We start from the raw sequence: 26,620 nt of genomic DNA on the forward strand, positions 1-26,620 counted from the left end.
ATGCCCAAGAGTAGGGAGAGGGAAGTCGAAGAGTCCTCCACCAGTAGACGGACAGGGCTCTAAGTGGAGGAATAGTGTGAGACCAACCCACAGTCAAAATTTCTGACCCATAATTATTCGTGTCTAATTGAACTGTGTGGACAAAAATGGAGAAGAGTCAACTGTAGGGACAAAAATGGAGAAGAGCCTGGAGCCTGTTCAGGAATCAGTCCAACTTAAGATTCATCTCATGGAGGGGTGGGGAAGGCACCAAGGCCTGACTCTTTTACTGATGCTATGAGGTCCTTACAGACTGGAACCTGGCATGGCTGTTCTCTGAGAAGCCCTACCCGCAGCTGCCTGAGACAGAAGAGTACTTACTCCCAAGAATTAGACTGAAGTCGGGGACCACTATGGAGGAATTAAGGGAAGGATTGAAGGAGCTGTGGGTGAGGCTGACCCCATAGGAGAACCAGCATTCTAAACTAACCCGGGCCTCTAGGAAGTTTCAGAGATAGAGCCACCAGCCAGACAGCATACAAGGGCTGGTCCGAGGCCCAGAGTACATATATAGCAGAGGACTGCCTGGTCTGGCTTCAGTGGGAGGTCCCAGGGAAGGGGAAGCACCCTCTCAGAAGCAAGGGGGTGGAGAGTGAGATGAGAAAATGTGGGACTAGGAAGCTGAAAGGGGTGGGGGTGGCTGGAATGGAGGGAATTCTTATTATAAATAAAATAGTAATAAAAAAGATAAACTGTTCATGTCTTTCCAAAGAACACTTATCCTTTGACAACTCAGGGTGTCTAGTTAATATTTTCCTGAAAAAGAATGCTCAAGAAATTTGTGATGAAATTAACAGTGAAATTTTTACAATGCACAAAAATAATCGAGAAATGCATTTGGATACATTTAGATACTGAATGTTTTTCAGGTAGGTTAGAGGATAGAATCAAGCAGAAGAGGATAGCAAAGTTAACTATAATTTAAAATATATTTGTACCAAAAATACATTCATTATTTAATTGTCAGAAATATATGACCATAGTTGAACTTTATATTTTAAATATTATATTCCATTAAGAGTATGCAGTGGTAGTGTTGGTAACTATGAGGTCACTGCCAATTCTCTCTGAATGGGATGCTTATTAATCATTCTGCTTATAATAAGTCATTGGCAATCACAATAATACTACCAACTATAGTAACATGGATAAGGTATCTGAAACACATAAAAATAAGCAATGAGGCTGGGAGATGGCTCTGGCTAATCTTCCAGAGTTTAAGGTTCAATTCCCAGCACCCAATGGTGGCTCTCAATTGTGTGTAACTCAATTCCACTGTTGCACACACATACATTTAGGCAAAACACCCCCAATAAAAGATAAAAATTTAAAATCGTATGTAAACATTTTTTTAAAAAAGTGGTGATAACCTTGTCTAACTTTGAATTTCTATTGCTGTGATGAATCACCATGGCCAAAAATCAAGCAGGGGAGAAAAGAGTTTATTTTGTGCACACTTCTGGATCGTAGTCCCTCAGGATAAGAAGGAACCTAGAGTTAGAAGCTCATGCAGATACTAGGAAGGATGCTGCTTACTGGCTTGCTCATCGTGGCCTACTCAGATTGGTTATAGAACACAAGGGTATCAGTTCAGGTGTGGCCCCATCCAAAATGGACTGGGTCCTCCCCCATCAATCACTTATTAAGAAAATGGTCTCTAGCACACTCGTATGAAAACAGTTTCTTAAATAAAGTTCTCTCCTATCAGATAACACTATCTTGTGTCAAACTGAAATAAAACTATCCAGCTAATAACTGATAAACAATAAGTTGAGCTAAATGTAACTCCACTTAATGAAAAGTATATGATATTGATAACAAAATGAAATAATAAAGAACTTTAAAAATATATTCTACTTGTTACATATCCACTGACAGGGAGTATTATAAAATGATTGATACCTTTATAATTCACTTAGATACTTTAGTTAGTTACTGGAGGACATGGGATTTGTACTAGAATTTTACTGAGGCAAAATCAGGGTACTCAAACTTGGAAAAAGTAACAGCAAAGACATAAAAATTAAAGTATAAACAAGGCTGTTGGTACACAAGGTATACATAAAGCCTATTTTAGAGGTAGCGGATGGTATGAATAAAAACGTTGGAAAGTGTTGATGTTGGTATAAATTCAGTTTAAATATTGTTAGGTAGAGATTGACTAATGAGAAAGAAAACTATCACTCACATGATCTGACCTACCTTTTCAAGATATTTTAATTCATGCTGAAATGCAATATTTTCCAAAAGCTAGATTTTCTTCAGGATAAAAGACTCCCGGAGACTATGAGGTACTCCCAGAGAAAACTAGGACACCAATAGTTCAATCACTTTCGTAACTCATAATTTATGTCAATGGGAATTATATTTTGTCAATGGTCATTTTAACAATCTGAGAAAAAGGTAGTGACTTGTACCACCACAAAATAGTGTAGAAGTGTGTGAAAGGTAAGAATAATAAGCCAGTCCTTTCTAGTATTCTTTATGTTAAGTATAAAATATTTTATTTAAAAGCTGCTTTTTCTCTCCTTTTGTTTGCCTTAGTTAAAATAATTCTAAATTAAAACCAATAAAATATGTATTATTGTGTCACAACTTCTGTTGGACTGTGAGAAGACAAACTACACACAACAAAATGAGAGACAGCAGCAATATTTACATATAAATTGAGTGAGAGACAGATGTGTTCACAGATGTGCTCTGTCTGCTTGACTCACTTATAATCTTTAAACTAAAAATTGCCTTTCAATGACAAGACTAAAAAAGTTGCTTTCTTTTCTTTTATACTAAATACCTTTTTTTAAATGTAAGTTTGTCTTTTAAAGAAGACAGTTCACTTTCAAATTACTTATTGTTTAAAAATAAATGAGAACTGTGTTGTCTTTAATTAATTCAAAATGCTCTGATCTTCTTTCAAATGTAGACCTGATCCCTGTGTAGCATTCTTTGGTGGATCTAAGAGTATGCCTACAGAATAGATGGTAGGTTGCTTTTTGATAGTGTATCTTAATACTCATCTTGTATAATTTTATACTTACTGGTTATTACTGTAGTACTTTGCAGTGAACATAAAAACTCCTGCTATTAAATAAAGGCACCTCATTGAGATATGTGCAAACTTCTAGATTAGTGAGTTTTATCGAACACTAATATATTATGGTATATCGTGTACAGTATTGTAATATAAAATTATGTGGTAAAATGCTTACAGTTTGTATCTAACAGAATATTACCATCATTACTTAAGAAAAATTGTATGATATTAAAGTAGATGTTTCCTTAGAGAATTAAAATTGACAATGGGTTTACACACACACAAACACACACACACACACACACACACATCACATTGATTTTTTTGTAATTAGAATAAATCTAAAGATAGGTTTAAAGAACCATGTTAAAAGTTAATATATACAAATTTATATTATCAGCTATATACCTGTGATTAATAGGTTTAGAATTTTGCTCTCCTTTCTGATGACAAAATTTTAACATGACATCTTTAAATAAAAGCATTAATAGGCTTAATTCTTATTTTAAAATTTGGTGAAATATTTCAGAAGAAAGTAGACGGTAATATTATTGGAAAATTTTGATTAGAGCATCTCTCCCCCAATTCATTGTTTCCATTGAAATTAAGAGAGAGATGACTTTAATTGCTGGCAGATAGACTTTACAAATAATTCCAACTGATTTAAAATTATTCTGTGTTTCCCATGTATTGGAAATGGAGTGAAATATATTTATTTATTTAAATTGGCTTCTTACTGTATTCAAGCATTGTATTGTAATTGATGTTTACCTCTAATCTGTTCTAATATAAAGGAAGTACTTATCACTATTTCATGGAAGACTGAGAGTAGCCATCCCTGCTCTGTTTGGAATATTGAACACAATCTTCCCTGAGTTGGCCAGAGATGGTAAGGTGTACAATGTCTGCTGCTCCTTCCAACAATGATCCTTTCTATGCCTTAGACTTTCTAGAAATGTTATTGACATCCTTCGAACACCTAAGCCAATAAACTTCATGCTGTCTTAACTTTCTCATGATGCTTTCCTCTGGAATGAACCAGTCAATGCACTGCTTGATCACTGTGGGATCTAGTTTGCATAAATTAATATAATTATGGCACTACCACTCAACATCCATGTAGGGCTGACTCCTGTACTATCTGTTGACAACAGCTAAGATAATTTAAGTCTCTGTAGAACATTATATAACATTTTCACATACCTAATACATATTCTTGTGAAATCTTTAAACTATTTTCAGGTTACTTATAAAAACAAGTGTAATGTAAATGCTATGTGTAACAGTATGTCATTTAATAAATAATGGCAAGAAAAAAATGATGACACATGTGCAGAAGAAACATTTTAATATAATTTGATACTACACTTGATCTTTGCCAAAAGGCTGAGAAGCCCAAGATACAATCCACAGACCATATGTAGCTCAAAAAGAAGGATAACCAAAGTATACATACATCACTCCTTCTTAAAAGGTGGAAAAAATATTCATAGAAGGGGATATGGAGGCAAAATATGGAGCAGAGATTGAAGGAACGGCCATTCACAGTCTGCCCGACATGTGCCCCATATCTATACAGCCATGAAAACTAGATAAGATTGATGAAGCTGAGAAAGTGCATGCTGACATAACCGGATATTAATATCTCCTGAGAGACACAGCCAGAGCATGTCAAATACAGAGGCGAATGCTAGCAACAAACCATTCAACTGAGAATGGGAAACCTTGTTGGAGGTATTAGAGAAAGGATTGAAATAGCTGAAGGGGCTTGCAACCCCATAAGAAAAATGCAAACCAACCAGAGTTCCCAGGGACTAAACTACTACCAAAAGACTGTACATGGACTGATGAATGACTGCAGCTGAATATGTAACAGAGGATGGCCTTGTTCGGCACCAATGGAAAGAGAAGCCCTTAGCCCTGCCAAACTTGAAACTCCAATATAGGAGAATTGTGAGGAGGGTGAGAAGTGGGGTAGAGGTGGAGGGGAACACCTTTATAGAATAAGGGGAGGTGGATAGGATAGGGGGTTTATGTCTGGGAAACTGGAAAAGGGAATAAGATTTGAAATGTAAATAAAAAAATCCCTTCACAATAGTCCCAAATAATATGAAATACCTTGGTGTGACTATAACCAGGCAAGTGAAAGATCTGTATGACAAGAGCTTTAAGTCTCTGAAGAAGGAAATTAAAGAAAAGCTCAGAAGATGGAAAGACCTCCCATGCTCATGGATTGGCAGGATTAATATATTAACAATGACTGTTTTGCCAAAAGCAATCTACAGATTCAATACAATCCCCATCAAAATTCCAACTCAATTCTTCATAGAGATAGAAAGAGCAATTTGCAAATTCATTTGGAACAATAAAAAACCCAGGATAGGGAAAACTGTACTCAACAATAAAAGAACTTCTGGGAGAATAACCATCCCTGACCTGAAGCAGTATTACAGAGCAATAGTGATAAAAACTGTGTGGTATTGGTACAGAGATAGGCAGATAGATCAGTGGAATAGAATCGAAGACCCAGAAAACAATCCACACATATGGTCACTTGATCTTTGACAAAGGAGCTAAAACCATCCAATGGAAGAGAGATGGCATTTTTAACAAATGGTGATGCTTCAACTGGAGGTCAGGATGTAGAAGAATGAAAATTGATCCATTCTTATCACCCCATACAAAGCTTAAGTCCAAGTTGATCAAGGACAGCCACCTCAAACCAGATACACTCAAACTAATAGAAGAAAAAGTGGGAAACACATGGACACTGGGGAAAATTTCCTGAACAAAACCCCAATGTCTTATGCTCTAAGATCAAGAATCGACAAATAGGACCTCATAAAACTGCAAAGCTTCTGTAAGTCAAAGGACACTGTCATTAGGACAAAATGGCAACCAACAGATGGAGAAAAGACCTTTACCAATCCTATACCCAACACAGGGCTAATATCCAAAATATACAAAGAACTCAAGAAGTTAGACTCCAGAGAGCCGAATAACCCTTTAAAAATGTGGTACAGATTTAAAAATGGATTCTCAGCTGAGGAATGTTGAATGGCTTAGAACCACCTAAAGAAATGTTCAACATCGTTAGTCATCAGGGAAATGCAAATCAAAACAACCCTGAGATTCTACCTCACACCAGTCAGAATGGCTAAGATAAAAAACTCAGGTAACAGCAGACGTTGGAAAAAATGTGGAGAAAGAGGAACAGTCCTCCATTTTTGGTGGGATTGCAATCTGGTACAACCACTCTGGAAATCAGTCAAGAGGTTCCTCAGAAATTTGGACATCACACCACCTAAGGACCCAGATATACTTCTCCTGGGGATATACCCAAAAGATGCTTCAACATACAACAAAGACACATGCTCCACTATGTTTATAGCATCCTTATTTATAATAGCCAGAAGCTGGAAAGAACCCAGATGACCTTCAGCAGAGGAATGGAAAATGTGGTTCGTTTACACGATGGAATACTACTCAGCTATAAAAAATGACTTCATGAAATTCATAGTGATATGGAATTAAGTAGAAAATATCATCCTGAGTGAGATAACCCAATCACAGAAAACACGGATTGTATGCACTCACCGATAAGTGGATATTGTCCCAAAAACTTGAATTACCCAAGATGCAATCCACGGACCACATGAAGTTCAAGAAGGGTGACTAGAATGTGGATGCTTCACTCCTTCTTAAAAGGAGGAACAAAAATATCCATAGGAGGGGATAGGGAGACAAAGTCTAGAGCAGAGACTGAAGCAACAACCATTCAGAGCCTGCCCCATATACAAAAAGTCACCAAAACTAGGTAAGATTGATGAAGCTAAGAATAGCATGCTGACAGGAAACTGATATAGACCTCTCCTGAGAGACACAGCCAGAACATGCCAAATACAGAGGCAAATGCTAGCAGCAAACCACTGAACTGAGAACAGGACATCCTTTGGGTGAATTAGAGGAAAGATTGAAAGAACTGAAGGGGCTTTCATCCCCATAAGAACAACAATGCCATCCAACCAGAGCTTCCAGGGACTAGACCACTACCCAAAGCCTGACCCATGGCTCCAACTGCATATGTAGCAGAGGATGGCCTTCCTGGGCACCAAAAAAAGGAGAAACCCTTGGTCCTGCCAAGGTTGGACCCCTGTGCAGGGGATTATCTTGGGGGGAGCATTAAGTGTGGGTGGATGGGGAGGGGAACACCCTTATAGAAGAAGAGGAGGGGGAGCTCTTAGGAGGCTTATGGACAGGAAACCAGGAAAGGGAGTAACATTTGAAATGTAAATAAAGAAATATCCAATAAAAATCAAATAAAAGAAAAAAGAATAAAATAATAAAATTTGAATAGAATAGAAATTCCAGGTTAGTGGGTCTAAAGCTGCCATGTCCAACCTAGAATCCAGGTATAGATAGTATGTTTATTATGCTGCAAGAGAATCATTGCATTACTAAAAGATGAAGAAAATTTTAGAATAACTTCTTCAATATGATCCCACTTTCAATATATCTGTCATTTACATTCTCTCTATTTTACATTAGGTCAAAAGATGTGTGTGTGTGTGTGTGTGTGTGTGTGTGTGTGTGTGTGTGTGTGTGTAAGTGTGTGTATGTGTGTGTGTGCATGTGTTTGTTTGAAAGAACAAGGGGTAGATAGAGAGAAAAAGACAGACAGAAAGAGATAGAGACAGACAGAAGGAAACGAAGAGGCAGAGAGAGAGAGATACAAATGGAGAGACAGAGACACAGAGAGACAAATGGAGAGACAAAGATTATATATATATATATATATATATATATATATATATATATATGTCCAAAATTTAAATCAGAGTATTACAGTCCTGCCAGAGGCTTGCGCTACTTTTGTTTACAATACTAAACTCATTTAAGGTTGTATATTTAAGGTTGTGTATCCAGACATGGCTCTCTATAGAATTGCCTCACTGTGTACAGTGCTTTCATGTTCACTGTATTTGTGGGCAAAGTTTAAGTACTCTTAGGACAATGGCAGATTAAATCAGTGAGACAGACTGTCACTGACCTTCCTTTCATTCAACATGCAATTTAATTTCCTTGCAAATAATCTCTATTGAATGGAAGTGTCCAAGGAAATGTCTGCAAATTTCCACTGTATTTAATAAAAGTATCCGGTAATGAAAAGGCATGTTTTTTTTTCCTTTGACATTATGCCTCGCTTTAAAATGTGGAACAATGAAGAACCAGGCAATGTTAAAGAAGATAAAACATTTCTAAGAAATATTGCAAAGACCCTGAAGTTACTGTTGATAAAGGCTTAATTTCTCCACTGTAGCAACTAATCCATTCTTCATTAATGTTTAAAGAATCTGCTAGGCAATTGAAGTGCTATTGATTTTGAAAATGTGTCCAATGTAGAAATTGTTTCACTTATGTTGTTTCCTGTATTTGCATTAAAATGTTGGGACACAGAGAGCAAAGCACTGTAATTTAAGGACTGGATATAATATAACCCAGTCAACATTAATCCAGTGTGCTAATCTGGAAGCTTGCAGTGGTTATAGGAAAAAAGAAAGAAAGAAAGAAAGAAGAAAGGAAGAAAGGAAGGAAGGAAGGAAGGAAGGAAGGAAGGAAGGAAGGCAGGCAGGCAGGCAAAGAAGAAAGGCACATAGACATAGAATTGTAGTTATTTAACTCCTGAGTACATTTCAGTGAGCACTAATAATACTTTTAATAAGTTACCTTAAGAACTTGGTAAGTTGAAAGGTCATCAACTGCGGAGGGATGCAGTGTCTTTAAGTAACTATTGGGTGAGTTCCCTCACCAACATATGGAGAGATGCAGGCATGAAAGAGAGCAGGGAGCAGACTTACACACAGCCTAAGTAGAGCATAGGGAACAAGGGCATTGCATTTCTCTCCACAATTTATGTTCCTCTTTTCTAAGAACAACTTGTCCGAGGACAGAAAGAAAATGAGAACATGTTCTTTAAATTCCTCCAAGCATGCTCTTAAAAAACTCTCCTCCATCCCAGGAGATGTTAATTATGCCCTATCAGGAGAGTATAAGATGAGTGGGCAAAATAGCTTGTCTAACTGCTGGGGGATAGGATCATCTCTAAGGGCAAATGCCAAGAGTCTATCCATAAATCTCACCATCCTACATTCCGAAATAATGGGCAGAGTTACATGATTCTTTTCCTCAAACAGTGCCTGTCAATCCTACTCCTTTAAATCATCTTCAAAACATGTTATTAATTTGTCACAGTAAGAAAATTCAACACCCTCCCTAGGCAGTTAAGTTCTTCACTCTAAATCTACACATAAAAGGGAAACTTGTCATTCCTTATTTCAAAATGCATCAATTAATCCTTGGTATAGAGAAGGCCAACTCTGGCGGAAAGATTAACTCTCTTTTACCCTCCATGCCGATGCTAAAGTTTAAGTTATCACTTTAGCAATGCTGCCTGTGTAGAAATTGAAATTTCTACTTTAGAGCTCGAATTTCCAAAGAGGTAGACACTAGCCATATGTGCGCTTTAAGTTGAATTCAGTTAAAATTAAATGAAAATAAACATTTAGCTGTTTAGACAGCCTAGTCACATTTTAATGCTCGATAGTCCTGTGTGTTGCTTGTATACTGCATTTACATAAACAGATTGTATTGATGACTAAAAAATGTATTTTTTAGATGCAAGATGAACAAGTAGTAGCAAAATAATAAAATAACAGTAGTGGCCATCAGAGTAAGAGAAAATATCCTTTATTTGAACAAGATAATAGGCAATTTAAGTCATTCATATATCTCTTTATCAGAAGTTCCAACTAAGACAAATTTTTAAAAAAATCACTCCTTCACAATAATTTTTGTACAGAAGTTTTATTTATTTATAATAGTTTCTTTTTAAGGTATTAATTTTATAAAACTAAAAATTCAGAAACACAGTTTTCACTTAATAGCAGTCAATAAATATTATCAGTTTTCTCTTCTATGTGGATGTTATTTTTTAGCTAAATTTAAAAACTACATTTTTCATTATTACTTTCAAACCTACAAAACTTATATAGGTATGACATGTTATCAATATATTGATCAGAGGAGGCTCTGACACTCATCATTTGCGGCTTGTCAGACGAAACATAATATCTTCAATTATTCATCTTTATTTGCTCATTTCAGATCTGTCACATATTTTCATAAATAGGAGATTTCTCTCCTATTGAATATTTTTGCCGAAATGAATCATAAGCAATGGGAATCACAGGTCTTATCACTATTATACCTTGTCAATCTGGAAGACTTTTGGAGGGTTCCAACACAAACTATAAAATTAACCCGGAGACCAAAGGATCCAACTTGGACAAATAAGTAGAAGAAGAAAAAAGGGTAAGCACCATAGAATTTACTGTTCTTCTTTGGTAATTTATTCATATAATTTTTTTTGGTTCTTTTTTTCGGAGCTGGGGACCGAACCCAGGGCCTTGCGCTTCCTAGGCAAGCACTCTACCACTGAACTAAATCCCCAACCCCCTATTCATATAATTTTATTTCTCTGCATTGCTTCAATTTTACTTTTGCACAGTTTTTAAAGCAAGAAATATTTAAAACATGAAACATACCAAAAATGAAGAAATCTGTCCTAGTGAATATACTCAGACCAATTATTGATAAACAAAGGAGATATGTGCACAGAGTAAAGTAGCAGAGGATACAACAGTTTGCAAACAAAGAGTCTTGGAACTAGGAATTGGACTGTTTCTCTATGATTGCTATATTCTGCAATATATGCTTTCATTACATTTCCTGAAATTATATGTTCAAGGCCACAGTACCCTATAGGTCCATATTAGCTATAAGTTAGGATAACTTAGTCCTGCTCTGTGTAGCTACAGTCCTGTCTTTCTTGGTTCTCTCTGTCTCTGTTCCTGTCTCTGTCTCTATATCAGTCTTGTTCTTTCTCTACCTTTCTCTCTCTCCTTATCTTTCACTCTTCCTCTGTCTCTCTGTGTGTGTCATGCGTGTGTGAATTTGAGTATGTTTGCGTGTCTTCATGTCTGTGACTATGAAGTACAAGCACAAAGTACATGTGAGGAGATCAGAGGATAACTGCAAGTGTCCGTCCTTGCATTCCACTATGTCAGAGGCAGAATCTCTTGCTGTTTACAGATATGTATGGCAGGCTGGATGGTCATGTGTTTCCAGAGACTTTAGTATTGATTCTGAATGAATTCAATTAACTTACCTTCATGAGAGCTATGAATGTTCAATTGAGAGATGAGAATAACAGGTTTTTTTCCTGTGGTGAACCTAATAACATAAATGTTTTCTATATGTCAATGATTTTTGTTAATATTTAGCAATATTTTTTACCTGCTACACCATCTTTCAAAACATTGGTTATACCTTAGATTGTCCCTCAAGACCTTAATATCAAGGCAATTATTAAATGTACAAGTGCAGGGTTTAACAATAGCCTCTAGTGAACACTGGATTCTCACTAGGAAACATTCTCTTCCTTCTCGATGTAAACGGTTTTGAGTATTTGTATTGCCTTTCACAAGGGAAAAGAAACTCACTATTGACTCACATGGTGGGGGTTGGGGGATAGATGTCTATGGTTATTGCATGTCGAAGTTTTACTGGACCTCCAGGCCCTAAAAGCATAGCTAATAAAAATTTGCTTATCCAAATACACAACAGAAAGGCCTGAAGACATCATATTGGAGCAAATGTATTACATAAATACAAGAGCATGCTAATAACTTTCCACTACACATGCCTGACATATGTTTGTGCATATAATTTTTATAACAGGAGAACTAATTCAGACTGAAAATGATTTTTGAAATTTTATTCATGTTTGTACATGTTGGATTTGAGAGGGGAGAGAAAGAGAGAGAGAGAGAGAGAGAGAGAGAGAGAGAGAGAGAGAGAGAGAGCAGAGACAGAATGAAAGCATGTTAAGGTACTTGTGAAAGCACCATGGGGGGTGGTTAGAAGCCACCTCTGCGGACTTATTTCTTGACTACATTGTTGTAGGGGTTTGTCATGTTTCTGCTATGATGTGTGTTCTGGAGTTAATAACTGATCCAGTAGCTTATGGGGATTAATTTTGTGTTCCCAATTTCACTTCTCCTTGGAAAAGTGTGGAGATTAGAGAGGTGCTCTTCCACATAGACTTTTTATACATAGGTGCTCAGGACTAAACCCACATTATCAGATGTGCATTGGACGCTCCTCCACCTATTAAGTCATGTCACGGGATCCCTAATTTTGTAAGTAAAATGTACTTTAATATATGTGTTACATATACATATAGATTTAATATTTATTTAAATATTTAATATAACATATTTAATAGCCACATGTTAATGTTGAAGAGGAGGGGAATATTCATATAACAATTTACATTTAGAAGTCAGTTGCCAACTTCCTTCACATGTTATAGTGATTGAACTCAGGTTATTTGGCAACTATGACCTTCACCTGAAACAAGTCCTATTAGCTTGTATTTTGAACCATTGTGATTATATTGAACTATTTTAGATGAAATTATTTACTTCCTTCAATATCCTCCAATTGATACTGCCTTGTTTCATGTAATTGCCATCTAATCTTTAGACAGCAGTCTAACTAGGATTTGCTTTAAATTCCTCTTGGACTCTGCTATTCCAAATTATCCTACAGATGTGCAGCTCAAGGGTGAGAGATGCTAGCTCTTTATGTTAGCCTTAGCCCAAATAGTGAAGAAAGAAGGAATCTGTTAAGGAGTCACAAGAAAAATGAAAATAGTGAGAATGTACTTGTTGGTATTTTGTTTTTCAAACAGATTGCAAGAGCTGTTTACGTTAGAGCTGATTTGAACAGATGGTTCCCTGAGATGTAAAACAAAAGTGATTTTAATTATTCACCAAAGCCTGGGACTAAGAAGTAGAAGGTGCAACGTATATCTGGACCAGTTGGCTTCATTTAGCAAAAGCAAATGCTAGAAAGTAACGCTCATAAACTTTACTCTGGCACCCAGGGAACACCTTTCAAACATCTGTGGCCATCCCAGTAGAATACAGAGTTGGAAAGTCCATTGATCAATGATGCAAATCTCACCACAATGTGTGGGAAGCTATCTTGAAGATTTCTGCTACCTTCTATCTAGACACAGCATTAAACCTAACTTTAAATTATAAGGAACTGGAACTGAAAGGAAATTGAAATAAGCAAATTTGAAAACCCCTTTGGACAGTGGGTTATTAGAAATTAATTCTATAGATAAATGAACTCGGTAGCTCAGTTGTAAAAACTAAGGAGCAAATGACTGAGAAATATTTGGTGTCTTAAAAAACAAACAAACAAACAAAAACCACAAAGAAAACAACAACAAAAATCCACTTGCTCCAACTCCAACTGTAGCGTGTAATTTTAGAAACACACGTGCTCCTTCTCGAGAGCTCTGCCTGAGCTCCTTCAACCTCTCCCGACAAGCTCCACAAGCTGCCAACGACCAATCAGACTGTGCCCTTTCTCCTGCCCACCTTTGTAGCTGTAGATGGAAAACACCAGGCAACCTTAATATTTTAAAACTACCAGATAACTCAATGGCTGGGCAAAGAACATTCTGCCCCATTCTCCTTAGCTTCAGCCCAGTGGAGGCTACAAACTATCGGAGACCTGACCTGTATGTCTGCTGCTTCGTCTGCTCCACTGCTTGCTCTGCTTCTGCCTCTCTTCCCTCTGGAAACTAGAAGGCCCACCATTTTCCCTTCGCCTATTGACTAATGTCTACCTTGTTTATTGAAACAATCAAGAACCAATTAGGGAATCACTACCTCTCCCTACATCCAACTCACTGCTTTAAACTTTCCCAGAGTTAATCATTGCAAACAAGGACAAGGTAAAATATTACTCTCAAAAAGACATTTAATGTCTTCTCCAACCTTTTTATACAACTCTCAAATGTAATCTTACATCTCATATTGAAGCTTCAAATTACTTGGGGGTCTTTGCATCAGGTGACTTAATCCTATATATCTATGCATTTTCCTCAGCTCCATGACAAGACACAATCTTTTTTTCACTATCTCCCAGAAGCTTGCCTGAAGGCATTTCATGAAGTTCATGGCCTTCCCAGATCTACTCCACTATCTATGCATCTGTGTCTGTCACCTACTGTGAATGCTGGCCAATTTAAATCAATCCCTCTCTTGTATATATCCTTCGGTCAAATAGAGTCTGTTTTTTCTAAGAGTGAGATTCATCAAATTTCAAATAATCGATAGCTCAACCCAAACTACCTTTTCTTTTGTGATTAAAATGACATGGAAGCATAGCCATTCCTATTTAATTCTCTCCACAGTACGATGAGAAAACACTTGCAATGTACAATAAATTGCACCTGAGACTAAGGATGCACTTTCAGGAAAAGTTTTCTAATGTCTAGATGAAATAAACTTGTGTAGCTTGTATAACTAGTTTAACACAGAAAATTGGTCTCTGGCTGAGGACACATTTACTGTTCAGGTTTTTTGCTTCTCCTAGTCTTATAACTTCATCTGATTTTCCTTTATTCCTGAGATCAAAAGAAATCCTCTAATATAACTACAAAAGTTTAGTTCCCTACCATCATAGCTTTTTGACTTTCAAATCAAATGCACATACACACACACACACACACACACACACACACATCACACATATACAGACAAATATGCACACACAGTACACTTATACACACATATACTCACGTACACACCACACATACGCACACATACACTGACACACACAAACACATACTAGACACATGTATACATACAAACATGTACAAATACCACACACACATATGAAATGGTGCTACGTTTCTGTCAATAGACAATAAATTTATTATGTTCATAGCTATGAACTTTGACTCTGTCCAGTGAGTACATGCATATTCACACAGACACAAAAATACACACAAATATACATATATACACACACTCAAACATACACACATGCCAAACATATACACACACATATAAAAACTATGTACACACACATACACACACACACACCATACACACACACACATACACACACACACACACACACAAACACACACTAAATATAAGCCCTGTATGCTATGTGTTTGTGAACATCAATTCATGATCTGCCTTTAGCATTTGACTCATTTTGCAACTAAGTAGCTTGAAACGTACATCAAAATTAAAGCATTAATTCCTCTTTTATTTTTCCCTTTCAAAATGTGCCATTGGATAAGGGAAGAATCTCCTCATATGGGAATGAAATAGTGCTGAGAGCATCTGCTACATTTCTGTCAATAGACAATAAATTCACTATGAAGATCATAGCTACTACCTTTGACTCTGTCTAGAGAGTGCAACACAGGCAAGGTTAGAGGGTCTGGTTTTATTAATCATAATTATTCTGCAGAAAACACATCAACTCTCCTCCCTTCTCATCCCTTTTAAACTTTATCACAGACTCCTGTTCTTCATCAATGAGAACACTGTTCAGCTATGTTTATTCTCTAAATGAGTCAGTCAAGGTCAAGGCTAAATTGTTGTAGAGGCAGAGAGAGGGAGAAAAATGGTCCCGGGACCTCTCCTTCAGTGAGGGACTAAAAAGGATATTGTCTTCCTATCAGTAATTTGAAAACTAAAAATTGAAGACTAGTATGTTTTCATTTAATTAGAAGATAAATGTAGAAGGCCCACTTTCCAACATAATCTAAAGAAAAGTGTTTTTATGGGGGTGTAGAACAAAAATAAATTGGTCTTTCAAAGGAAAACAGAGTTTTAAGAAGTGTGTAGTCTGAAAGGAGAAAAAAAGGGAAGTGTAGGAAGAGGGTTGTTCAGCTTCAAAGTTTGAGAAAGATGGTTGTCATTAGATTTTTTTTTATTTCATTTATTTTTAAAGAGAGAATCTTGCTTTTCAGCCATACTTGGCCAGATGTAAACTCATGATCTTCTAATATGAGCATTCAAATACAGAATCCAGAGGTGCAAACCATGTTGACAAAGTACTGTACAATGTTCACTTGAATTTTTTCTTCATGTTAATATAGACACAAGATATTGATCTAATTTTTAATTTTAATTTTCTTGCATGTTAAATTTGTACTAGGAATTTTTAACCAAAGGTTGATTTTTACACTGATCCAGTGCTCTGGGGGAAAAGGCATTGCACAGGAAATGAAGCAGTAGATGTGTAAATCAAAGAGTGCTAACATAATCGAACTTTCTTACTCTGAACTTTCCTCCGTGTCTCCTTTCTCTTTTTCTTATTCTTCCCATTCCCACCTCCCTTTCCTTCCCTCTGCTTCCTTTTTCCTTCTATTGTTTTCTCTTTAGCATCCTCCTTCTTTGAAAACTCCTCAGAGTTTTTGATATATATATATATATGTGTGTGTGTGTGTGTGTGTGTGTGTGTGTGTGTGTGTGTGTGTGCGTCCGTGCGTGCGTGCGTGCGTGCGCGCGCGCGCGCGCGTGTATGTGTGTGTGTGTGTGTGTGTGTGTGAGTGTGTGTGTGTGTCTGAAATAGCACTGAAACACCCACTAATGTTGAATATCTGGGACAATTCTTTCATAATCTGTGTTGTGGATAAAATAAGATTTTGGAATATTCCTATTTATAAAGAATCTAAAAATAAATAAGAGTGGAACTTTCAGTGTATCCTTGCTTTTCCACTTGCTCAGGGAGGAGAAACCTACAGAAGCTTGCCCAGCATTTAAGCACTTAAGCAATCTTAATTTCTTTTCTTCTTTTATGTAATGAAAGCATCATATTTTATACTAACCTTCATCTGTCATGTAACTTGCAGAACGTCTTACAAATATACACATGGAAATTAAAATATTATCAACTTAGATAAGAAATACAATGCCTTCAGAGTGCTTGCTCAAGTGTAATAAGGTTTCTTATAATGGGTTTCTATCTATTTTGAGGAAGAAACACAGTGGCCAGTAAGTATATGACTTCTAAAATAAGAGATGTGAAAATACTTCACTTATATCCTATGATGCCATGAAAGGAGAGCTGAGAAGCAATCATTTAGATACAAAAAAATAAGAAATTATGAGCCTGAAAAATTAGTTAATATCCCTTAAGTCTAAATACTAAATATAACATTGTTTTGCTTGATATATTGAGAATTTAATATAAAATCTGATATACATAATTTAAAGATTTATTATTTATATTTATATGTAAAGTAATATATAGTTATGATTGTGTAGGTGCCCAGAGAAGCAAGTAGAGACTGTTTCTCCTTCTGGAGCTGGAGTTCTAGGCAGCTATGTGCCACTGACCTGTGTGCTGGGAATTGAACAGAGGTCCTCTAGAAGTACTTCTATTCACTGAGTTATCACTGTATACCTTCATTAGTTTGTTGTTGAAATAGTTTAACACATCAGGGCACATCATACCTAAAAATATTTAACAATTTCATGCCAATTAAATAAAGCATTGATATGATTGTCACCATTGTACTAAAGGAAATCAATCTTATGAGTTGACCAAAGATACAAACAGCGACTAGATACTAAATTAATAAAGTCCATTTATGAACTATTTGTACCTGTGTTTTAAAATATTTACATTTTTAATAATTTTAAGTTATGAGTTATACAGACTAACAAATTAATAGTTAATATGTGAATAAAGATAAGTTAATCCTGCCTGTTCTTAATTGTCTTTACTAATTGTTTAAAGAACAAAAAGAGGAAATCGTGTTACGCTGTTTATTTTCTCAGGAATTAATAATATGGAACTTTTCTGCAGTTCTGAGAAAGTTCAGAAGACAACAAAAAGTCTATGCAGCTCATAAGCATTTCTAAGAGTATTACCTGTTAGGAGCGATTTTCCTTTAGATGAATTTAAGACATAGACTTATTTTCACTATAATAAATCACTATCATTATCTACTTTCTTGTTTATACTCAAATCACTTTGGGATAAAGTGTCAATGACTACAAAAGAAGAACATTCTACACATAATAAAAGTTGCAACATTCTGAGTAACAACATTCCTCAAGGGCAGACCTAAATTTGTAGAAAAAGAAATACAGAAGGACTTTGTCCAGTCATGTTTTAAAGAGAAAGGAGACACGTTCCTCCTTGATGCTGCTGAAATGTTTATAACCAGCTCTTGACTATGTTTTTCACTCTGGGACTACATACTGGAGAGTGGTGGGCTCAAAGGAGCTTACTCTTTTATGTTCATGGACTCATAAGCTTTCATTTGCACTTAGTCTTATACATTGCAGCCAGGGCTACCACTCACCAACCAGAATGAACAAGACGCTGACAAAAATCAGCTCATGTAACTAGATCACATTCACTTAAAGGTTAAATATGAAGAAATGGTGTTTAATTTATGCTAGTGCTTTCAATAATTATATCTAAAGCATTAATATTGTCAACTCTAAGGCTTGACAAAGAACATGCATTTTTCATTTATTTTTGTCACATATGTGGGGGAACCTGAATTATAACAGGGCAATGATAGTGTTTATAAGTTAACACTTTGTTATTGTAATGTTCATGAACAATAAATCAACATAATCATGAGATACAAATAAAGTGAGAGAAGAAAACCAAATAAAAGAGAATTATTGATACAATCATACAAATAAAAATGCACTACCATGCACTCCAGATATTTTCAATGGTATATTTTCATCAGGGAACCAGTAAGTTTGCTTTCCAGTTTTATATATTTAATTTTCCATGGGGTCCACAAAACATTTAGTCACTGACCTTTTTTCAGTAATACTTCTTTTATGTACTTTGATATAGCTGTTTATCACTAAACCCCACCAAAATTAATTCTTTGATAGTCTGAAAAAATATAATCTATAACCATTTTGTACCCTTTGCATTGAGTGACTCCTCATCTTTTAGACTGCACACAATGATAAGATACAAGAAACCTCACCAGTGCCCATTTAGCATCAATGACTTTACTTCGTTCTCTTACTGTGTCATCATTAATGGTTCTCTACTAATTGCTGGCATTCACTTGATGAGTAAAAAGTCAAGCAGTGATGGATCACCATGTACAGGAGGTAGAACAAGAGCTTGCTATACCATTGTAAGGTGAAGCCAGAAACTATGGAGTATAGATACAGGATACAGAGGATCCTGCAATTGTGATATATTTTAATAATACAAAAATGACCATATTACACACAATTTTTTTACCTATCACTATGCTGTCAATACTACAGAACTCACTTCTGCTGTGCAGGAGCAAATCAATTCCCAGAATGCAAAGCTGTCACTTAGTAGTGGAGAGGGGTCCAATCTCTTGCCTTTTTAAACTACAGCTTCTGAAAGTCGATACAAGAATTTGATGCTAACAATTTACAGCTTTTTTTTTTGCTTTCTACTGTTTATTCTTGACTATAAAAATACAAAAAAATATTAGTGGCATAGCAAATTTAATCAGCCTTTCATTCTATATGATGACTCTGTCGCAAGCCCATGGTGACAGGAATTGGCAGGCGTGTTAATTCCATATAGTCAAACTGCAGTCAGCCGAGGAGTGAAGACAGGCAAAATTGCAATCCAAGATGGTCTTGAAAAAATAATAACATCTAGAAACAATCAAACTGCATTCATTAATTCAAAAGAAGATCTGAGTAAACCAGTGATATATAATGAATGAATATATAATGAACAATGAATATAAGAAATCAAGTTTTCTGACATCTTGTATACTTAATAAATTTATTGTTAGAAAACTTAATTCTAATAAGTCTTGCTTGTCCAGATTTGGCATTTCAATTCTCTACATGTTGGATATAATGCACTTTTTGAAACCGTTTACTGGATTAATTTAATTAAGAGAGGTGAGAGGCTGCTAAAGTTGTAGTCATAGAGCAGTAGATAAAAGAACGTTATTTTTGTTGACACATGTATCAAAAGATTATCAGTGATTTGAACAGAGAATCACACAATAATCATAATATTTTCCAACTGATGTCTTTTCATGAAGATGACATCAAATTTTCTACTGAACAGTTATTCGCCTTTCATCTGCTGATAACTTCCATTATACTTGGGGAGTCTAGCCTCTAATATTGCCACTTCTGTAACATTTTCAACCAGTTCAGCCCCATTTTTTTAGGTTCAGCATTTTTAATTCACTCCAAACTTTGTCTTGTCATAAGTCATGTTTGAGTGGTGTTCAGTTTTCCTCTAGCTCTATAGACTTTGACAATTATATGTCAATACATGTCACTATTTATAGACATCTTCATCATACAAAACATGTTCTGCATAGTTTATAAGTCTTGTATCTTGTATTTTGACTCTCTCCCAGTCCCTCTCGCCCCCACCTGTGTGTGTTTGTGTGTGTGTGTGTGTGTGTGTGTGTGTGTGTGTGTTAGAGCATAATTAAATACATAGGACATGATTGTTACAGTCATATACAACAATTACCAAATCTTTTAGTTCATGGTCATTTGGGGTACTTTGAATAAAATTTCTAGGAGCCTCATTGATATATTATTTTTTCCTGTTAATATGCATCAAATAGTATAATTAAGGGATTATTTTTGGGTTTATGCTTCATGTACATAAGGGTCCCATATATTTCAATATTCATCAATTCTTGTTACTGTAGTCCATTTTTATTGTAGTGATATTAACAGGTTCAAAATAATATCTTTTAGTAGTTAAAGTTTGCCCTTCTTTGATCGTTGAGAGATTTTTAAACAGAATTATTTTTATAGTGTTGTCTTATATGTGTATCATTTGGGAGAAAAGTGTGTTTGGACTCTTTGTTAACTTTCTAATTGATTTTTATCTAGAGCTACAGTTGGTTGATTTCTTCTGCATTTTTTCACTCAACTCCTTATCACAGGACTGGGTCACAATGTTTTCTGTATTGTAGAGATTGTCTTCACTTTTCTGGTGCTATTTTATATGGTTTCTTTCCCATTGCTAAAGTACCATTGGACTTCTTTATTTTCTATGATAGTTTGGGTTTTGATCTTATATGCACTGCTGCTTCCAATGTCATTGTAGGATAAAACTCTATATTGAATTACTTCACCTCTCTTAAGTTTATATTTTATTTATGATATGGCATAAAGTGAAAATTTCACTTATTTCCAAGTATACATCCTGTGCTCCTTAATATCATTCACTGAAAAATCTCTCCTTTTCATATTTTATGTTTTCGGGAACTTCACCAAGGTCAATGAAGCAAATATTTGAATTTATTTCTAGGCACTTATTGTTTATTATTTCCTGATTAATATTGTGCTAAAACATGCAATTTTAGCTACAGATCACTGAGGCATATTTTAAGACTATACATTTTAGGTATTAAAGCTTATTTGCAAGATTACTATGAAAAAATTTTATACTTGCATATGAATTTATAAACATTTTTGATGTCTGTGAGATCTGCCTCATGAAGGTTCATAGGAATAACATTGAATTTGTATGTTACATTGGATCATAAAGGCATTTGATGTTTCTTTTCCTACCAGGAAAGCAGGATATGTTTCTATTTGTGTTTTCGTTAATTTCATTAACTAGCATTTTATAATTTCCCAGATGTAGATTTTATCTTTTCTTCTATTAATTTATGATATCATATTATACTTTTACTACAGCATAAGAAATATAACAATAAGTATAGAACAATACCATTGATGTACAAAGATAAAAACTTATCTACTAATTCATAGAAAAAAATAATTCAACCTCAGCCTATTAAAGTACTCCTACACCATGATTCTTAATGTTTATTTCTGGAATGCAAAAATGGAATAGCCCAAGGAAACATTAATTTAATCAGCAACATTAATGAACTACAGAAAAGCATGTCACATATTTTACCATAGAAATAAGGATCTACAAGTAGTGTACACAAATTTAACCCAGTGGAATAAATAAATTGCTAATTATGACAAGAATAGAGTTAATATTATTAATAAATGTGAGAAAATAATGGTCTTTTCTGAAATTAGAAGGCAAAGAAACTTCCCATAGACTATTTTGCACATTATTATAAGTCTCAGTGAGAACAATTAACCAGAAGAATGAATAACATACAGCAACATGAGAAATGACATCAAATTCTCTCTACCAGATAGATAATATTATATTATGTATAGAAACCCAACAAATTATATCAAGAAGACTTTAGAATTAATAAACTCATAGAGCAACTTTGTAAAATACAAAACAAAAATAATGAATCCAATAATAAACTTCTTAAAATTAAATTAAGAAATAATACATTTTACACTGGCATAAGCCACACAAAGAATGGATAAATGTAGTGAAATTTCATTTAGTTCTTTTTTTTATAAAGTGACACAATGTTCTCAGGCTCTTTCTCCTTGGTGTCGTTTTTGTTAAGTCCACAAAGAATAAATAAAATATTGACAGTTATTTGTTGGAAATACAGGCCAAATCAAGTAATACTCAATGTTAATGTTGAGGCATAAAATTAAAACTGCAGAAAAATTACACTAAGGAAAAATTATTCAGCTATTATAATAAAATAATTTTATAATATTGAATTTAACAATTTTGGTGGCTGAATTTGTTGTTGATTTTCTCAATATGTATATAGAGGTGCTCCTGAGTGACGTAACCCAGACACAAAAGAACACGCATGGTATGACTCACTAATAAGTGAATATTAGTTCAAAAGCTCACAATGCCCATGATACAACCCACAGACAATATGGAGCATAGAAGGAAGGAAGACCAGGGTGTGGATGCTTCAGTCCTGCACTGCGGGGGGAACAGGATGATTGTGGGAAGGGGAAGGAGAGGGGGACCAGAGAGGGAGACAGAAGGGAGAGGAAATAAGGGTGGCAGTATCAGGAATCAGAGGAAATATGAGAGAGGTACAGAGGTTCAGGAAACTGAACAAAAGTATGTAGCAGGGGGAAGAGGAACTGGGGATAGCCTGTGGAGGGTCCCAGACATCAGGGAAAGGGAAGACTCCTGTCTTTATCTGAAATGTGCAAGAAGGTGGCGATAGAACCTGTTGACACCACCTCCAGTGATAGGCACTGCATCTGGTTGAGGTATGGCACCAAAGTCCGCCTCAAAGTTTTTAACCCAGAAGCATTCCTGTCCAGAGGAAGAGCAGGGACACAAAATGGAACAGAGATTGAAGGAAGGTCCAACCTGGGACTGCCCAACCTGGGGATTCATTCTGTCTGCAGACAACAAATCCAACACTGTTGCTGTGGTCAAGGAACTTACTGTGGTGGTTCCTTGGGAGGTCCGGCTAGCAACTGTAGAAACTGACTAATGCAGATGTGGATGCTTGGAGCCAACCCTCAGATTGAACTCAGGGAACCTGGTAGGGGAGCTGGCCGAGGGACAGGAGGAGCAGAGGGGGATTGCAACCTCATTGGAAGAACAAGATAGACTGGCTTGACCACCACTTCTTCCAGAGTCTAGACCACCAACCAAGTACCTGGAGTGATCCATGACTCCAGATACATGTGTAGCAGAGGATGACCTTGCCTGACAGCAATGGGAGGGGAGACCCGTGATCCTAGGGAGGTTTAATGCCCCAATGTAGCGGAATGTTGGAATGGTGGGGTAGGAGAGGGTGGATGAATGGGGAAGCACTCTCATAAGGCAAAGGGAAGGGGGGAGGGCAGATGTTGGATGGGGGATTGGTGGAGGGGTGACTCGGAAGTGGGATATCCTGGCATGGGAGGTTAGCAGAGGGCGTCACTGGGAAGTGGAATATCATTTGAAATGTAAATGAATGGAATGATTAATAAAGGAAAAGAATTTCTAAGATCCCTGAAGAACTGGGGAAATGAGTTGTGACATAAACTCTTTTATTTGAGAATACCTTAGCAGATGGCAAGGCAATCAGGACTAATCTTCCAGGCATACACTTGTTTGCACTTCTGAATTAAAAAAAAAGGCATTCGTTTACATTTAGCTTTCTTAGTGACCTTGTTGGTGCTGCTACTCTTAGTAGGGCTTTATTGTAATATATTTTCATTTTCCCAAGCGCAGCCTAATGACATAGCTTAGTACTTTAAATTCCTTTTCGAATAAACCCGTGATTGTGTCACTACAATGAATTCACATTACTATGAATATGCTGTGTCCAATATCATGCTTGTCATCAGCACTTTATTTTACCTGGGCCTCTCTGCTTAGTTAGTCGGCAAACAGCTCAAAATTTGTATTCTATATTCCCACTTGCCAGGAAAGCACCTCTTTGCCTGAGGCTTCTGTTTCTGTAAAGGTAATTGCTGTTCTTTCCCATCAGTAGTTTAGAGTAAAAAAGAAAACACTTTCACCTGTCTTTCATGGATCTCCATTCTTATGCTATAATTACAATTAATTGCCCGTGGAGTGTAATATGCACACACACGCGCACACACACACACACACACACACACACACACACACACACACACACACACAATCTCTCTCTCTCTCTCTCTCTCTCTCTCTCTCTCTCTCTCTCTCTCTCTCTCTCTCTCTCTCTCTCTCTCCTGGCTCTCTGTCTGACTGATAATAAAATCTGCCGTTGCCTTCCCATGCTTATATTACTTTTGGGTTAGTTCTCCTAGTGCATTTAGCTCCCTTTCCTCTCTCATAAATTTTCTGGAGCCTTATGAGTTGGCCTTTTATGTGTTAAATTTTGGATCCAAAATTTTTCAAGAGCTTGAGTCTCATGTAGAAGGGTTTCTGGTATGTATATGGCCTTAAGAGAGATTTCCGTGACTGGCTTTTATGAAGGACTTCTCTTTCCTCACTATTTCACCCTTTAAAACATTTCTCTTTCCTTCTCATTGTGACTGTGGCTAATTTTTTTTATATCACCCACACAAGACTGCCATGACCAGATTATCTAAGCACTACCTTACGTGTCATTGCTGAAGGCTTTGTGGTCTTGTTAATATTTAGGATAAGCTTACAATGGGCAACAGAACTTAAAATGTGGTTGTCCCTTTTCCAATTTGTTAGTGGCATCAAATAATTGACTTTTCTCAGGAGGAGGAATTGTGACGTCAGATGGAATAGAAATTTTAGCTCAAGCTTCCTTCTCTTTGCCTGTTCTATAGACTTCACACTAAAGATTGTGATACTAACTTGGCCACCAGGTCTAGCTTAATAATATTCAATTTACCATCTCCCATGGTTATGTCTTCAGAAATAAACCTTTCTCAATCATGCATATATAGTCAATTTATTCTGTATCCTTGAAGAACATTGACATGTTATACTTTTGTCTTCTGACACATTATATATTCATTTATTTATATATTTCCTCTTCCATACCATGACAGCATTAATGCATAAGACTTGAGTGCTATTTTTCTTTCCTTTTTTAAAGATTTATTTATTTTGTGTCAGAAGAGTGCATCAGATTCAATTACAGATAGTTGTGAGCCACTATCTAGCTGCTGGGAATTGAACTCAAGACCTCTGGAAGAGAAGGCCAGTGCTCTTAACTGCTGAACCATCTCTCCAGCTTGAGTGCTATTTCTTTATCTCACTATTTTCTAGAAATATATCTCAAAATAGTCTAATTCTAAAATAAATGAGTAAATGGATAGTATATTATTTTATGAACAGAATGATAGTTCATAAAACCAAAGCAAAATAAACTCTATAAGAATATATATGTAAGTAGAACTTAGTTTATGAAATTGCCAGGTAGTGATTAAGAAACCTTTACATTTCTGTCTGTATCATTTTCATTATGTGTCAGTATACAGACACATGAGTGTTCTCATTAGGCTGTCAAGGTAGATGATTGTTGTATTTCTTCAATTACTTTCCTTCTTTAATTTTTGAGGAAAGGTCTCTTAATGACCCTAAATCTTGATTACTTAACTAGATTTGCTGTCCAATGGCACACCAGTTCTTCCCCATTCAAGGCTGACATTTTCAGCATTCAAATCTATTCTCATATTTTTACATGGGATCTGAGGATTTGAACTGATGTAATCATGATAGCATAACAGGTCCTTTACCAATTCAACTATTTCTTCAGCAACTATTAAGTGATTTTTATAATGTTTTCCAAGAAATAATCTGGGTCATTTTTTGTTTGTTTGTTGACCTAACTTCATCTATTATCTATATGTTGATTATCTAATATATGCAACAGGTATATACATATAGAATTTTAACTAACCTATTTACAAAGGGTGAGTGGGACACAAATAATCACAACTGCTCACAACCAACACACTACCAATACATGTGGAAGGAATCAAGAGGGAGGACACTTAAGAAGGGAAGCAATGAGGAAACAAAAAGCAAGGAAATGTCCACTTATCAGTGAGTATGTACTATGTGTGTTCTTTTGTATCTGAGTTAGCACACTCAGGATGATATTTTCTAGTACCATCCATTATCCCAAAAGTTCAAAATACTACAATATTACCTACAAACTATATGGAGCTTAAGAAGTAGGACGACCAAAGTGTAGATGTTTCAATGCTACATAGAAGGGGAAAGAAAATAATCACAGGAGATAAAGGGAGGGAGGGACCTGAGAGGGAGAGAAAAGGGGGGGGGGGAATAGGAGAGCAGGATTAGGTATTG

General features: G+C 35.9%; 1 long non-coding RNA gene across 2 annotated transcripts in view; it reads right to left on the reverse strand.

Moving 5' to 3' along the window:
• Window positions 1-19,474: 19,474 nt before the first annotated feature.
• Window positions 19,475-26,620, reverse strand: part of LOC134479460 (uncharacterized) — a 28,052-nt gene continuing 20,906 nt past the window's right edge. For both annotated transcript variants that reach the window (XR_015623499.1, XR_015623498.1), the window contains exon 2: window positions 19,475-19,647. This is a non-coding gene — a long non-coding RNA (uncharacterized LOC134479460). The remainder of the gene's footprint in view (window positions 19,648-26,620) is intronic.

Source organism: Rattus norvegicus, chromosome 6 (genome assembly GCF_021556685.1).
Source record: "Rattus norvegicus strain SHRSP/BbbUtx chromosome 6, alternate assembly SHRSP_T2T, whole genome shotgun sequence".
Lineage (NCBI taxonomy): Eukaryota > Metazoa > Chordata > Mammalia > Rodentia > Muridae > Rattus > Rattus norvegicus.